This window comes from Rana temporaria, chromosome 1 (genome assembly GCF_905171775.1).
Source record: "Rana temporaria chromosome 1, aRanTem1.1, whole genome shotgun sequence".
In the NCBI taxonomy this organism is placed as follows: domain Eukaryota; kingdom Metazoa; phylum Chordata; class Amphibia; order Anura; family Ranidae; genus Rana; species Rana temporaria.
The window spans coordinates 399,724,953-399,743,118 of NC_053489.1; positions in this window are offsets into that span (position 1 = coordinate 399,724,953).

Below are 18,166 nucleotides of genomic sequence, written 5' to 3' on the forward strand. Positions count from 1 at the left end.
GTGCAAAAAGAACAGCCTCATTACTGTCATTGGGAAACATGTGTCATCATTGGTGTTATTCAGCCTCATTATTGGTTTCATTAGGAAACATTGTGCCCCATCATTGTTGTCGTCATTGGTGTCATTGTGCCTCATTATTGGTGTCATTGCCTCATTATTGGTGTCATTGCCTCATTATTGGTGTCATTGTGCCTCATTATTGGTGTCATTAGGGAACATTGTACCTAATTATTGGTGTCATTGTGCCTCATTATTGGTGTCATTGTGCCTCATTATTGGTGTCATTGCCTCATTATTGGTGTCATTGGAAAACATTGTGCTCTCCCATTTTTTGTCATTATTGGTGTCATTGTGCCTCATTATTGGTGTCATTAGGGAACATTGTGCCTCATTATTGGTGTCATTGCCTCATTATTGGTGTCATTGCCTCATTATTGGTGTCATTGTGCCTCATTATTGGTGTCATTAGGGAACATTGTGCCTCATTATTGGTGTCATTAGGGAACATTGTGCCTCATTATTGGTGTCATTGGAAAACATTGTGCCTCATTATTGGTGTCATTGCATGTGTCAGGTAGGTGAGTGTAATAGTCGGGTAAGTGAGTGTAATGGTCAGGTAAGTGAGTGTAATGGTCAGGTAAGTGAGTGTAATGGTCAGGTAAGTGAGTGTAATGGTCAGGTAAGTGAGTGTAATGGTCAGGTAAGTGAGTGTAATGGTCAGGTAAGTGAGTGTAATGGTCAGGTAAGTGAGTGTTATGGTCAGGTAAGTGAGTGTTATGGTCAGGTAAGTGAGTGTAATGGTCAGGTAAGTGAGTGTTATGGTCAGGTAAGTGAGTGTAATGGTCAGGTAAGTGAGTGTAATGGTCAGGTAAGTGAGTGTAATGGTCAGGTAAGTGTTATGGTCAGGTAAGTGAGTGTAATGGTCAGGTAAGTGAGTGTTATGGTCAGGTAAGTGAGTGTTATGGTCAGGTAAGTGAGTGTTATGGTCAGGTAAGTGAGTGTAATGGTCAGGTAAGTGAGTGTAATGGTCAGGTAAGTGTTATGGTCAGGTAAGTGAGTGTTATGGTCAGGTAGGTGAGTGTAATGGTCAGGTAGGTGAGTGTAATGGTCAGGTAAGTGAGTGTAATGGTCAGGTAAGTGAGTGTTATGGTCAGGTAGGTGAGTGTAATGGTCAGGTAGGTGAGTGTAATGGTCAGGTAGGTGAGTGTAATGGTCAGTGTATGTTGCACAATGCATTCCTAATCCCTGCAGTCTGAGCGAATCTGGCAGAATCGTCCATTTCTAGTCCCTTGGGGCTCATTTAGATAAGTCCCAACCTCTGTACAGAGCCGCTGGAAGGTTTAATTCTGTGTTGGCACTTTGCAAGAAATAAATTGCTCTTGTGTCGCGGTTTGGGCACTCGGGCTCAAAAAGGTTCGCCATCACTGGTCTAGAGACTCTATATCGTGTGAGTTTTTAGCTTCAAGTCAAATTCTCTTTATAGGAAGCAAACATTTAACATTGAGTGACAAAAAAATGCAACATTTATACAAAAACAATCTCACAGCAAATCAATTAATCTGAAAGGCTGAGGCGACTCACTGTGAATGACAGTCAGTTTATCAGATTAAATATTTTGCCATATGGCATTTAGGGCCAGATTCACAGAATAGATACGCCGGCGTATCTCCTGATACACCGTCGTATCTCTTGTCGTATCTATGCGGCTGATTCATAGAATCAGTTCCGCATAGATAGCCCTAAGATCCGACAGGTGTAATTGACTTGGATCTTAAGTTAGGATGCAGTACCTCGGCCGCCGCTGGGTGGAGTTTGCGTCGTTTTCCAGCGTCGGGTATGCAAATTAGCAGTTACGGCGATCCACAAAGGTTTTCGCGTTCGTTACGTCGGCGCAAGTCTTTTTTCCCCGTCGCAAAGTTAAGTGTGCTATTAACATGGTGTAAAATTACTCCACCATGTTAAAGTATGGCCGTCTGTAACAGGAGTGACTTTTGGGCACAGATTGAGCCAGGAGATGGGGGACACATGTTGGATTGTTTTGGCGTGGACAGTGATCTACAGTATATTCCTTAATGCCTGCAAAGAATATTCTATGACTCATCTCTCTGTGAAGACTGTTAACATGTTAAATAAGGCTGGCTCTTGAAAGGCCTTTAATTGTGTGATAACACTGTCTAAAGCCTATTGATGCTCAGAGGTGTGAATAGGTGTCAAGCTGTATGCGGAGACGGAACGTCTGCCTAGGGAACTCAGTGTGTGATGGTGTTTTGTTTGTTATGCTGTTAATGAAGGAATGTGCAGTGATTAGTCATGATAATTATAGGCCGGCGCCGACACGTCTAGAATGTTTAGTAATTAGCCTTGGTGTGTGATTAGGGGGGTGGAGATCTCATTGTCCCTTTGAATACTGTCACATGAATGTAACTGCATAAAAAGCTGAGAAGAAACCATTAAAGTATCATTACATTTGAAACCAGAACACTGAGCTGTGTGTCTCGTGTCTGAGGGAAATTCTTATGGGTCGTGTTCGTTTGCCTGATTGTGGAGTGTCGATAAGCTGTCTTGGATGGGATGGAAGGTCGTAAACGGTGGTGACCGTTACACCGTCGTTCCCGCATCGATTTAGAATTTTTTCTCTTTCCGGCGTAAGTACGTTACGCACGTCGCGATTCACAAACACGTCGCACCGCCGTAATTTCGCGCAAAGCACGTCGGGAAAATTGCAAACGGAGCATGCGCAGAACGTCCGGCGCGGGAGCGCGCCTAATTTAAATGGTACACGCCCCATTTGAATTGGGTGGACTTGCGCCGGACGGGTTTACGTTACACCGCCGCAAGTTTACAGGTAAGTGCTTTGTGAATCAGGCACTTACACTGAAAACTTGCGGCGGTGTAACGTAAACGGGTTACGTTGCGCCGCCGCAATTGTACCTGAATCTGGCCCTTAGAGAAGAATTTAAGGCAACTTTGAGAAAAATCATTTTAAAATGGAAGCAATTAATTGCTGTATTCATTTGTAAACTTAATACTATAGGGAACATGCAAATAACTGGCTCTTTCATTCTTTAATTAGATAGATTTTCTAGTACTGCAGTCTGACAAATTAAGAAATGCACCTTGAACATGTACTGTCAAGGAAAATTGGCTTTCCTCTTTTTGTCAACTTTGACCATAATGTACATACTGTACATTTTATAATGGCCTTTTATTATTAAGCATATTAACTAATAGTTATGTTAGTTGATTTGGTAGAGTTTTTTTCTGGGGGTTTTGGAGTCAAATTTAAATTTGTTGGCCAGGCTAAAGTATCAAAACATAACCTTTGGCTAGCTTTCAAATGTAAATATTCTCTAAAATAAGTTTAGCATTTGTTTATCTCTTTGAAACTAATAAAAATCAGTAATGTTTAACTGTTAGGTTTTTAAACACATAGGCGTTGATTTACTAAAGGAAAATTAGCTGTTCACTTTGCAAGGGAATTTTCTCTTAGCTTAGTGAAGTTGGTGAATATTCACCTTTCAAAGGATTCAAAGGACTGTTGAGTACATTTTAGAATGGCCTTTTAATTATTAATCGCAATAACTAATAAGTATGCGAGTTGATTTGGTAGAGCTTTTTTCTGGGGGTCCTGGATTAAAATTTTTGTTGGTCAGCCCTTACAGGTTAACGTATCAAAACATAACCTATGGCTAGCTTTCAAATGTAAATATTCTCTAAACTAAGTTCAGCATTAGTTTTAGTGTTAAACTGTTATTTATTTTTTTAAACACATAGGCGTTGATTTACTAAAGGCTGTTCACTTTGCAAGGGAATTTTCTCTTAGTGAAGTTGGTGAATATTCACCTTTTAAAGGATACTCAATCACATGCTAGGTTTTTTTTTTTAAAAAGACCATATTTTTGTTTGCACATGAGTGAATGATAGAAGTCAGCGGAGAATCACCTTATTCACTAACCCAAGGGAAATTCCCTTGCAAAGTAAAAAGCTTAGTTGACATTAGTAAATCAACTCCTGAGTATACAACACATTTAGTTGAAAAGTCCAAATTTAAACATTTGAATATCTTTGAATATACCGGTAATCTCTTGGACTAAAGTCTCAAAGGAAGTAATAAGTGAACTAAATAGAGATATTGGATTAAATGGAAATAGGAGGATGGGATTATAACGGTGCTTGAATAAAGAAAAGTACATATAAGATAAAATGTATAAATCTTTATTATTACATGGAAGAGAGAAAAAGTTCAGTGAAACTGATTGAGATATAGGATGGTCTTTATCTGATATATGAGGCTTTTCTCTCACATCAGAATATTTATGGGTTTTTGTGCAGCTCTGTATTTTACATCTTTATGAACACATTTAATTTGCAGTATTTGTGAGGTGGAGAAACTAAGGAAGCTAAAGTGTCATACTCATAAAGATAAGTACAAATCTGCAAAATAAAGCCTAGAAAAAAAAATTATTATTTTCGCTGCACAAAATGCTCACTGAAAATTAAATATAAATACAATGGCTTCCGATTAAAATTCAAGTTTCAAATGTGATAAGAAGTACCTACATGCATTTGCTAACTATTAGAATGTAGGTTCGGTGATTCAAGTTTTTAAAAGTTTCAACTTTATATAGGTTTCTAAATAGAAAGAAGACATTAGTGAAAAACTTTTATCAGAGACATACATTAGTTGCTTAGTGTCTAATTTACAGTATTTTAACTGTATATTATTGCGTGTAAGTAATATTTATGAATATAAATATCGAAATGAGCTTGAACTAATTCTAAGCTTGAGGGTTATCTTTTGAAACAAAACAAGGCAGATACGCATTGGATAATAACATATCATTAGAGATAAAATATACTATTTAAAGTTATGTGAACAACAAATAACGCTACAACTTACTTGGTATGTATCGAGCTGCTCAGGAGAAAAAATTGTTTGCTTGTTTCCCATGCTTATACCTGCTTACTGATTCTAGTGCCCCTGACATGCTTTTGTTTCTGAGCTTTTATACTAAGTCTGAATATTAGGATATTAAAGGCTGCAGGAACAGCAGGGTCAGGCACAGTGGAAGATCGAATGTCACTGTCCTATTCTTCCTGCATTTCAGATTCATAATAGGAGCATTTCATCAAATCTTTGATCTGGATAAAGAAGTCTGGCACATACGGCTTCCATCCAGCATCATTCATGAGCATATAAATAAGCTGCTATAATTACACCTCTTGTTTCATGTCCAACTTATACTCATATTACATCATTTAGCATGCCTATTGCTAAGTAAGTTCTGTCTTTCTAGCGGTTTAGTATTGCTTTGAAGTAAATACAGGATTGGTGAATGGTCACTCACAAATAATAGTTTAAAATAATTATTTTATTTGTATTTCAGCATTTTTAAAATGTATAACCAGTGAGTCTACTGCCTCTCTTAAAGTTACATAGTTACATAGTTAGTCGGGTTGAAAAAAGACACATGTCCATCTAGTTCAACCACAAAAAAAAATACAATCCCATTTACACAATCCTTCACCCACAGTTGATCCAGAGGAAGGCGAAAATCCCCAACAAAGCTTGATCTAATTTGCTATAGCAGGGGAAAAAAATCCTTCCTGATCCCCCGAGATGCAATCGGATTTTCCCTGGATCAACTTTACCTATAAATGTTAGTAACCATTTATATTATGTACATTTAGGAAAGAATCCAGGCCTTTCTTTAAGCAATCTACTGAGCATGCAGATAATATGAATCTATTGTCTCATTAAAGTAGCTCATCTTAGATAAAATGGTATTAAACTCAACAAAAAAGTATGAAACTGCATGCAACTGCATTAGGTTTCTTTTTTGTTTTGGCTTTCTTCTTTTATTTTTTACCTGGAGATCTGGCCATTAAGTCTGTTATTTTTCAACTTCCTCTTACACACCAAGCTGTCTATACAAAGTAGCAGTTAGAGGGTAATCAGAGGGAGGCCCAGTCTATACTTAGTGACCCCTACAGGGCAGTGCTACATGTGGGGGCTCGTCCGGGATTTGGACCTCTCACGGTAGTTGCTACTGGCAACGGCCGAATACAGTACCCAAGAAAACGTTATGGCCAACTGTGTGGATTGTGGAGGTGTAATCAAAGAAAGGCTGTGTTGTACTATGGAGGAGAATGTCTCCTTTATAGTTATTAGTACAAGTACATTCACAAGTTATGGCCAAGAAAGAGTTAACCCGGGGGGGGGGGGGGGAATCGGCAAATCAGGGGTTGTGATAGTGTATGTGCTACAGAAGAATATGTCTGCTACACAGTCAGTAGTAACAGGATATTTCTCAGCAATAGCAGTAAAGGAGTTCGGTTAGCACATGAGAGAAGGATACTATACTCAAATGGAGACAGGTGAAGTGTCTGTCTGTGTGTCTGTTGCAAGGTACACTATCTGCTTCACAGTGCAGTTTGTGTATGCTGAGCAATGTTTGTGTGGCAGCAGCGAAAGGATTACAGTTCTGCGCGGGAAAGAGTGCACCATAAAGATCTGCCCAACAGGAGGGGCCACCGCCAGTGTCAGCTATTCTAGGGGTGTGGGTGGAGTTTCCGCTCATGGTCCGCCAATACGGCCAGTGGGAGGGAGCTGTGACATCACTTCCACCGCCGAGTGCAGCTGAGAAGGAGACACGTGTGACGAGCAGCAAGATGGTGGATGCTGGAGTGAGCCGGAGCACAAGGGCTGCTTCACGTGTTGGCGGAGAGCCTAGAGAGCAGACTGGAGTTCAGAACCCGACACTGATGGACACAGGAGTCCAGTTGATATCCCGTGAAAGAGGGGATTGGAGAGTGAGGATCAGAGGTGGAAACGGAGTGGGACTGGGAAACTGAGAAAAGGGGAAGCTCCCTGTGTTCGCGCTTGCACAGTGAAGGAACAGAGGCAGCAGTTGTTTGCAGTAGATGTGCAAGAAACCTCAGGTTCTGTGAGGCCTATGCAACCAGGGTCCCAGATTTGTCCCCACCTCATACTTATGCTTGGGCCCGAGCCCAAAATAAGGCCTACTCAAGTCTGATCACCAAGGTGGCCCCTTATGCCCCGCCCATGAAGGGCGATAGCTAAAAGTTACCCAGGTTCTCTCATTTTCAGGGATATGTACAATGGAAAGTACCCATGGTGTATGGGTATGATTACCCCTATGCTCTAAGAGAAGTTACAGTATGGAAGAAATAGAGAGCAAGAGAAATGCTTGGTGTGAAGAAGCTATCTTGGAATTTCTATATGTTCCAAAACCACATTGAAACCAAGTTAAGTCACAGCTCTGGGAGACATTTCTGTACACCAAAGATAACTGGAGTCCGGGCAGAGGCGACTGGTGTTTTTTTCCATTGGGGGCGAAAAACAGACATCCTCCGGTCAGTCGGCCGTGGCAACCCCTCCCCCGGGAGGACAGCCGGGACATCAAAGCCCCTCACTTACCCCATCTAGGAAGCGGACGGGCAGCGTGTTCTGGCGGCTTTTTACCTCCTCCTGTGGTGTGGATCACGATGCCTTCTGCCGTGCATCCCCCTCCTTCCCCTCCTAGGCATCCAATAGGATCGCCTGACCTTTCAGCAAATCTGGAAATAGATATCAGACCAACGCTTCCTGATTGGCGGAGAGGCGATTCAGTGTTAGAAAAGCGAATACTCATTTGCTTTTCCAACACACCTGAGTGGGCTCCGAGCGCAATCCTCTGCGCTCTGAGTCCACCCTATTTTCAAGCCTATTACAGCCTATGGCTCTAATCAGGTGCTTTAAAAAAACACCCCTGCTGCTGTAATTCATTCCCCCAGCAACTTGAAAGGGGCCGGACGCATAAATAGGGGGTGGCCATGTCGGCCGTGGATAGGTATGTGCTATGCATGAATCTATCCATTAACCATATAGGGGTGGCATTGATAGAGGGGGTGGCACCCCGTGTGCCATTATGAGACAGGCCCCCCCCACTGAGTCTGGGGAGGTCAATGCACATTGATCGTGTGGTGATAAATCGTCCAGACAAGAAAAGTCAAGCCTGGTCCAGCAGTATTCAGGGTCCTGATGAAAGGATGATTTGAATACCACATCCCGACCATTATTACTAAGCTGTGTTTAACCCACCGTCTGTTTGAGCTGGAATTATTGTTCTTTGAAATAGACTGTTAGGTCTGAAGAACCACCTGTTAGTGTTGGTCACTTTGTCATTGAGGCTAAAAAGGGCCATTTCCAAATCCCCTTTCCCTTCTATCCTTGCAAATAGGGGAGGGAGCATCTGAGGTTTGCTTAATCATCTGGGAGAAAGAGACTTCTGCTGCAGAGGACTTCTCCTGTTTTACCCAGGGGCTGCTACCTGGAGGGGAAAACCCCTTGTTGCTAAGGACACTTTGCAAAGACACTTTATTAAGGACACTTTACAAAGACACTTTGTTAACCACTTAAGGACCAGCCCATGTACATATACGTCCACAATATGGCACGTACAGGCACATGGGCGTATGGGTACGTCCTCGCCTATTAGCGGGTGGGGGGTCCGATCGGGACCCCCCCCGCTACATGCGGCGGTCGGGTCCGCTCGGGGAGCGATCCGGGACCACGGCGCGGCTATTTGTTTATAGCCGCTCCGTCGCGATCGCTCCCCGGAGCTGAAGAACGAGGAGAGCCGTGTGTAAACACGGCTTCCCCGTCCTTCACTATGGCGGCGCATCGATCGCGTCATTCCCTTTATAGGGAAGACACGATCGATGACGTCATTCCTACAGCCACACCCCCAAACAGTTGTAAACACATACTAGGTGCACCCTAACTCCTACAGCGCCACCTGTGGTTAACTCCCAAACTGCAACTGTCATTTTCACAATAAAGAATGCAATTTAAATGCATTTTTTGCTGTGAAAATGACAATGGTCCCAAAAATGTGTCAAAATTGTCCGAAGTGTCCGCCATAATGTCGCAGTCACGAAAAAAATTGCTGATCGCCGCCATTAGTAGTAAAAAAAAAATAAAAAATAAAAATGCAATAAAACTATCCCCTATTTTGTAAACACTATAAATTTTGCGCAAACCAATCGATAAATGCTTATTGCGATTTTTTTTACTAAAAATAGGTAGAAGAATACGTATTGGCCTAAACTGAGGAAAAAAAATGTTTTTATATATGTTTTTGGGGGATATTTATTACAGCAAAAAGTAAAAAATATTGCTTTTTTTTCAAAATTGTCGCTCTATTTTTGTTTATAGCGCAAAAACTAAAAACCGCAGATGTGATCAAATACCACCAAAAGAAAGCTCTATTTGTGGGGAAAAAAGGACGCCAATTTTGTTTGGGAGCCACGTCGCACGACCGCGCAATTGTCTGTTAAAGCGACGCAGTCCCGAACTGTAAAAACACCTTGGGTCTTTAGGCTGCATATTGGTCCGGGGCTTAAGTGGTTAAGGACACTTTGTGAAGATCCTTTGGCCAGTGGACCACTACTGTCACCAAGTTAAGCTTGTGTGAGTTGCTTCTGTGTCAGAGGGCAGTTGCTTGTTGTCTTTTCACAAAGGAGGTACATTTGACACTAAGTTGATTGTCTACAAGTAGGCAAGCCATTGCTATGGGCTCCGGCAATGATGGCTGGCCAGTGGCCGTGAGGAGAAGATGTGTTGGCTCGATGCTGCAGGAAGAGGGTTGCTGCCGTCATCATTCAGATGGACCCCACACTTCTTTGTCTTATTTCATAGGTTTGACTAACAGAAAAATCAGCACCCTGGTATTTGAAAGGAACTTTACTTATCACAAGCCATATGGTTAATGTTTGGAATATTGCAGAACATGCTTAGCTAGTCAGAATAGTAGGTTGTTCCGTTTGTCTTTTCCAGGTACACAACAGCACAATGTGTCAAGAGCTGGATGCACAAACTATCTCTACATGAAAGCTAGTGATAGGTGCATATTCAGGTGAGAAAGTCGCCTCTGCAGAAAGAGCAGTCTCACTAGTAGCGTTCTAGGCTGTATAATTGCAAAGCATATGTGTATTTCTCTTTTGCAGGCTTGCAAGATGTTCTTATGCCTCAATGGACGTAGTCCATGGTAATACATTGTAAATATGTGATGATACTATACTTGTAACTAGGGTTGTCCTGATACTAGTATCGGTATCGGGACCGATACCGAGCATTTGCGCGAATGCTCCCGATGCCTGATCCGATACCTGGGATGGGAGAGAGAGGTGGCATACAACAGGAAGTCAGCGGGTGGAGTCAGCGGGTGGAGCGGAGAGTGAGTCCTCAAGCAGGTAAGCTGGCAGGGTTGCAGGGCGCAGCCACATCATGCATCAGTGACTGGAGCCGTCACATTCGGTAACTTAAGTGACGCTCCGTGTTGCCGTTGTACACCATCAGTGCTTCAACATCCCAAGTCCCGACGCCAATCTTTGCACACCCTGCATTTGGCCACATTAAGCCAGCAGCGGACATCTTGTTACACCCAGCCCATATAGTTCGTACTGGGTGTAACAAGATGTCTGTTGCTGCTTTTATGTGGCCGAGTGCAGGGTGTAGCAAGATGGGCGTTGCAGGCAGCATAGCAAAATAGTTTAGGTTCCTTTCTTTTCCTCTCCTGTCATTTATTTCAGTGCCTGCCCATAAGTGCCAGCCATCTGTCAGTGCCCATCCATTAGTAACAGCCACCCACATTAGTGCCAGCCATCAGTGTGTGCCACCTATCAGTGCCAGCCAACAGTGTGTGCCACCTATCAGTGCTCATCAGTGCTGCATAATCAGTGCCACCTATCAGTGCCCATTCATTAGTGCCACTGCCAGCCATCAGCCCCAGCCATCAGTCAGTGCCACCTTTTAGTGCCCATCAGCCAGTGCCATCTATCAGTGCGTCACATGACATTAAAAAAAGTATCAGTTTCGGCGAGTACTTAAAAAAGTATCGGTACTTGTAAAGTAGTATCGGGACAACGCTACTTGTAACATAGTTAGTTAGGGTGTTTTACCCCGCCAATCATGTTATGTTTGGCGGGGGGGGGGGGGGGGACACTAATAAAGTGCACTTGGTAGAATTATCCTTTAAATGTGTATATATATTGTACAGCAGATGACTTTAATTTTTTCATACTAAATTATCGTACACATTAGCCACCTATGGGATATGCCCCATGGCCTTGTTCATTTGTTAATTCCCTTTTCCCCCCTCTTCCAAGTTTGTGGGATACTCCTTGTAAATTTTGGACAAACATTTTTGTAGGGGCGGCTGCCCAAAGCCACTGAGGACATGGCTTTTTTTTGGCGGGGGGTGGATGCAGCACCCTCCTGGGTAGGTGATAGACAGTGCATAGTTTTTGGGTTTCCCTGCTTGACAGAGGGACGGTCAGGCAAATTTAGGTGCTCTCTGCCTAAGAGGGGGCAGTGATCCATTGATAGGGTCTGCGCAGTGTGATCAGATGCTGCTCATGTTGTCTGCCTGTTTCACACTGATCCAGGGCATATTGCACATAGGAAGGGGCATATTGGACAGTTGGAGGAAACCTGACAAATGGGAGAATGGGTGTAGATACAGCCCTGGCCATTGGCAGAGAAAGGTGCCTCAGGGCATGCTGGGTGACTGTATTTATACCAAGAGAGCACTTGTGCACAGGGGGCCAGATTCTCGTAGACTGGCGTATCTTAGCAGCGGCGTAACGTATCTGATTTACGTTACGCCACCGCAACTTATACGGGCAAGTGCTGTATTCTCAAAGCACTTGCTCTGTAAGTTGCGGCGGCGTAGCGCAAATCGGCCGGCGTAAGCCCACCTAATTCAAATGTGCCGTCCGTGGAAATCTCCCAGAGTGCATTGCTCCTAATACGCCGCAAGGACGTATTGGTTTTGACGTGGACGTAAATGACATTCACAGACGAGTTACGCAAATGATGTAACTTTTTCAAATTTCGACGCGGGAACGACAGCCATACTTAACATTGGCTGTCGGATCTAATGGATATCTATGCGTAACTGATTCTAAGAATCAGTCGCATAGATACGACGGCTCAACGCAGAGATACGACGGTGTATCTGGAGATACGCCGTCGTATCTCGGTTGAGAATCTGGGCCAGGGTCTTCAGCTGGAGGGCTAGGTCCCGGAGTACAGGCTGCCATGCGGTCTCAGGTAGTCGACCTGAGGGCCAGAATTGCAGAAGCTGCAACCCAGATGTCCTGCAGAGCTGACTAGGAGGGAGACACACCTAGAAGGATCTGTTTCTTGGCTACTGTGAGTACAGATCTAAGTCTAGGGGCCTGTTTTGTGAGGGCCATCCCTGTAAGCTAGTAAAGTCAGTGGATGGATGCCAACTAAAGGGTATACTGGTTAGTGTCTCAAAGATTTATGCCTTGTACACATGACCGTTTTTCACAACAAGAAAACTGACATTTTTTATATTGGTTGAGAAAACCGGTCGAGTGTATGCTCCCTAGCAGTTTTCTCGATGAAAAGACTGCCCGCAAAAAAATTTAAACCAGCTCTCTTTTTTCTCGTCGTGTTTCCCGCCAGTCTTTTTCTTGTGGCGAAAAACAGTTGTGTGTATGCTTTTCCAAGGGGAAAAAAAATCAGAATCAAGTATAGTAGACCCACTGGGTCTTCTGGGTCCAAAGATGAAGTGTGGAGATGGCGTTGCCCCAAGTGAATAGGTGCCTCCACATTGCCCCCCCCCCCAAGGGGCAGCCTCCGGATGCCCAGCTGGGCAAACTTCTCGGGATTGGACCTTTTTAAAGGACTGAACCAGACTCTTATGCCTTGTACACACCATCGAAATTTCTGATGAAAAAAATCAGACGGAAACTTTTCCGTCAGAGTTTAGAAATAGAACATGTTTTATTTTTTTTCGATGGAAAAAGTCCTATCGGAAATTCCGATCGTCTGTGGGGAACTCCGACGGAGAAAAAACACGCATGCTCAGAATCAAGTCGACGCATGCTCAAAAGCATTGAACTTAATTTTTCTCGGCTCGTCGTAGTGTTTTACGTCACTGCGTTTTGGACGGTCGGAATTTGGTCTGACAGTGTGTATGCAAGACAGCTTGAACATAATTCCAATTGAAAATTCCATCGGATTTTATCCCATCGGAAATTCTGATCGTGTGTATAGGGCATTAGCGTGGATGTTCCTCTCGGGTTCTTAAGAGTTTTCTTTGGGTCCATACCCCTTCCACTTAATCAGAAATTGGTTCTGGTTGTTTCCCTTCCTGTAATCCAAGATTCAAATTCCTCCTCTCCGTCTACTATAACAGGGTCAGGGGGATCTGAACTTTGACTAGGAAATGGATTGGAAACAGAAGGTTTCAGTAGTGACAGGGTGGATTCTCAGTAAATCTGGAAGCTCTAGTTCAGGGGTCTCCAAACTGCGGCCCGAGGGCCAGATGTGGCCCTTTGCTTGCCTTTATCTGGCCCTTGGGGCACTATTCCTCCCATTGACACCAACAATGGGGCACTATATTATCCACTGATACCAATGGTGGGATACCATTCCTCCTACTAATAGGGGGAATACTCCTCTTCCTATTGACTACCAACCCTGAGGCCATATATGTTCTCACTGATGCCGGGCCCGTGACTTTTTCTTCCCTTGCTGGCCCCAATGTGGTCCTCCTAAAGTCTGAAGGGCAATAAAGTGGCCCTTTGTTTGAAAAGTTTGGAGACCCCTGCTCTAGTTCATGGGCCACTATATTGATCCTCCTCCTAACAGGAAATGGGCCTATGAACTTGGGGCCTAACTTCCTTGAAGGGCATGCCATCTTCAAATTCACTGTGGATAGCCACACCAGGTCACCGGGTACCAGTATTAATTGTGTATAAAAATAAATACTGCGCAGGTCTAAACAATCTTGAATAGTGAGAAACCACTTGAATTGGTTCAAAAACAGTGAAAAAAATAATAAGAGTAGTCTGCGGAGCAGACAGGAGGGATCTGCTAGATCTGAGTGAATAGTCTGATATCAGAAACAAAGATAAAGTGAAAAATTTCCCCTGGAATCTTGGAATTGGCAGTCACGGTTACATGCTTGATTTACTTATCGTTGTGGTAAGCAGTTAGGATTTAACGGTGGAGGACTTTTCTATCTGCTATACAGATTCACTGGATAAGTTTGGATACCTTTTCACACACTCGGAGAACTTTCTGTCATCCTGATTTTCCCTGAGATACATCCATTCATATGGACTTTGCACCTTCACTTGATCATTTCACATTGCACTAGTGTTTTGTGTGCATCATATTCTTTATAATTTGATTGTTATATTGATTTCTCACATCACATTGCAGCGCAGCTTTTACCACTATTACCAGTATTAATTCACCTCGTCTTCTCTTGTTGAAAGTTTCTTTGTTGTGCTCCAGAGTCCTGGACATGGTTTCCTGTGATAGCCGATTATTGGAAGCAAAGAAATGTATTTTTTCCTGAATTTCTGGAAGGGAATTGGGCAGGCATATAGCTGACAGAAGCGGCACTGCATACCCTCCAGTAGGGACGCAGGGCAGCGGAAGATTACATGACTGAGTTCTGGCGGTGGAGCGCAGATACAAACTGGAACGATGCTGCTCTCCGCCATCAGTTCCGCATGGGACTGTCTGATCCTCTGAAAGATGAGTTAGCATTACGCAGACCCTGGACGCACTGATTGAAATTATTGGTATAACACAACTGCATCCTATCAGATGCATTCACTTTACAGCTTGCCACTGCACTCAGACAGTCTGAATACAGTAGCTATCAGTGGAGACTCCTCAATCTATGCTGTCGAACATTATAGGGAAGCCATTATACAGGTCTGCCCCACAGCACAGTCCTGTCTAACAGGAGAAGAAACCTGATCTTTTTCTGCTGGAGGTTCACTTTCATTTACAGTTCTCTTCCCCAGACTGTGAAAAGAGAAGCAGCAACTGATAAGCAATTTCTCTGTTACTCTGATTTCTCCACCTACAAGCATACTCCTTGCACTACTTCTGCCTTCTCCTCTAGGAGCTCTGTTGTGCAGAATGTACAGTCAAATTCAGGGGCCTACGCTGTATTTAAAAATACATTTAACAAATAATTAAAGAAGAACTTCAGTTTATTTTTTCTTCATACCTGTAGGCATGTTAGCACATTGTTTGTTTACTCTTTTACATGTTGTTCTACTCTATCAAAGCAGAGTCCTGAGCTATTCTCAAACAGACAAAAAGGCCAAAGTGTGCAGACTAATTTTAGTGGGCGTGAAGACTTTTATTAAAGGAAGACAATTAGCAACTCACATCACATAAAGTAAGAGGAATTATGCTTACTATGGTTCTCAAATGGATTCCCAGCTGGGGAGTACTTCAAGGAACCTGGCACAATAGATACATTGGGTATGATCTGGATGGCACCTCTAATAGCGACAGAAAGGGGGTGCCAATATAAGTTCAGCAAGGTTGAGAAGTAGACACAACACACAATAATTGGCAACTGGGGTGTGTGGATAACCCATGCAGAAAGCAGCTTTCTGTCCTGAGGCTGCCTGGTCACCCCGGCTACCACTCCTTGCAGCAGCAGCTCCATCTTGGGATCCTGGATGCCTCCTCCCAACTGCAGATGCAGCAATGACTTTAATGCATAAGACATAAGTGTTTCTCAACTCCAGACCTCAAGGCACCCAAACAGGTCCTGTTTTCAGGCTTTCCATTGTTTTGCACAGGTGATTTGATCAGTTTCACTGCCTTAATAATCACTACAACCGTTTCATCTGAGGGAAATCCTGAAAACATTAGCTGTTGGGCTGCCTTGTGGACTGGAGTTGAGAAACACTGGCATAAGATCATCCACACTCTGTGAGTTGCCAATTAATGCGTGCTGTGTCCACCTCTTTTATCTTGCTGCACTTAGATTAACACCCCCTTGCTGTCTCTCTTTAGCTATTGCAGGTGCCTTTCAGACCATATCCATTGTATATTATTGTGAAAGCTTCCCTGGTGTCTTCCTCAGCTGGGAATATTTTTGAGAACCATGATAAGCATAATTCGTCTTACTTCATGTGAGTTGCTAATTATCTTCCTTTAACCACTTCCGGACTGCCCACCATATACTGTGGCAGAGGTGGCCAGGCTGCGTGAAACGACGTACCTGTATGTCGTTTCGTGCATGAGATACTGTGGGCGCGCGATCGCTTCACAGAGAGTCAGAACAGGAATTTGTAAACTTTGTAAACAAGATGGATCCCCATTCTGACAGGGAACAACATGGAGATCTGTTGTTCCTAGTGATCAGGAACAGCGATTTCTACCAAACACATACATGAAGCATATCTTCAAAATTTGAGGTATACATGAGGATACAGGAATAAAATGGGCCTTTAAACAAAGGCAGTCAATTTTCTGATTGGTAGTCAGGAAAATACTGATGTAGCACACCCCCTAAGGAGCCACTTGTGAACTGGTTCCTATTTCCCCAGCTAGAGCACATACAGCTAGGCACACAGCATAAAGCTTTTTCACTCTTCCACTGCTTCAAAAAGGAACAGTCTTGGGGTGTCTTTTTTTAGAGTTTTATTATAACATTGAACTTGGGTGGGGTTTAGGAAGCATGGGATACCCCCCTAAAAAATGGTGAACCAAACACTAAGGCCCCGTACACACGAGAGGATCTATCAACTGGAATTTATCTGCGGATCAGTTCCAGCGGATAGATCCGCTGGTGTGTACAACCCAGCGGATATTTTTCCGCTGATTTTTCTCGGGCCGACCGATTTCCAGCGGATAAAAATTTCTTAGCATACTAGGACCGGATCCGCGGATGGAGGACCGTATCCGCGGATAAACCTCTCGTGTGTACTAGGCATAAGAGGACTCTTTCTTTATCTTGTTGACCTGCATAAAAAAGGTCCTATGGAATCTCTAATGCCGACAGAAAACAAGAACTTTGTTTTCAAAAGACCAAGAACTGCACACAGTGACTAACACGGAGGAGAGGTGGCTTTGCTTTAAGAGCATATTAAAAAAGACATTAGCCAATGCATCCCATTGGGTAATACATTTAAAAGAGCGAGCAAAAGTCCTGGATGGCTTAACTCCAATGTAAAAATGCATATAAAAGCAAAAGAGAAGGCCTTCAAAAAATACAAGGTTGAGGGCAGTAGTGTATTTAGGATTTGTGCTGCCCTAGGCCTGATTAAACTCGTGCACCCGCTTTGACATTTCCGAGTGGGGACACTAGTTCTGAGGGCCTGGGGGGGATGAATTCCCTTAATTTGCATAGATTTCCTTTGACTTCCTGTTTTGCTATGGGGCAGGAAGTGAAGGGAAATCTCTGCAGTGGGACAGGGATGGTAGAAAATAAACTGATAGGGGCTATAACCCACCCTTACTCTATCCAAAATGAAAAAAAAAAGTTTGTCTATAGTTCTACTTTAAGCACAAATTTCTGATAATTTTATGGAGAGGACTAAGAAAATATAACCATGACAATGGTACAGCAGAAACATATAGCACAGTTAGGAAGGTTTGTGGTCCAGGATGATAGGATAGTCAAAATTAGAAGCAGCGCCCCCCACACACACACACACACACAATTGCGGAATGCCGGCCGCCTACATACCAAGAGCAGTGCGGCTACTTTATGGGGACGCAGCCATGTTCACACATGCAGAGTGCAGAGGAAAGAAACGTACACATTCAGATATGTTAGTTCCAGCGGCAAGGGGCGGGGAAAATTGACACTGTGCTTCATAACCACTATATTATATTTTACTGAAGTGGTAGAGGGGCGGACGATGACTGGTGATTGGCTATGAGGAAAAAGCTAAATAGAGTGACAGGAGGCTGGGCTAATAAGGCCTTGTACACACGGTCGGACCAAACCGATGTGACTGGTCCGTCGGACCGTTTTCATCGGTTCACTTCTGAAGTGGCCGTACGGCCTGATATGCGTACACACCGTCAGTCCAAAATCCGATCGGGTCAGACCGCGGACACGTGACCCACGTCCGACGTCACTATAAAGGGGTAGGCCAAAGCCTTCGTTACCGCCCTTGAGTTCGCTTTTGCTAATTCCGTGTAACCGCGTGTTAGTGAAAGGTTGGTGAGAGCTGATTCGCGCTTTTCAGTCTCCGTGCTTTGTCAGATCATATTCTCGGGTTCAGTGTGTGCTTGTGGGATCGTATTTGTCATTCAGTGCTGGCTTTCGGGTCGTTTATGCTTTGCAGTGCTGTC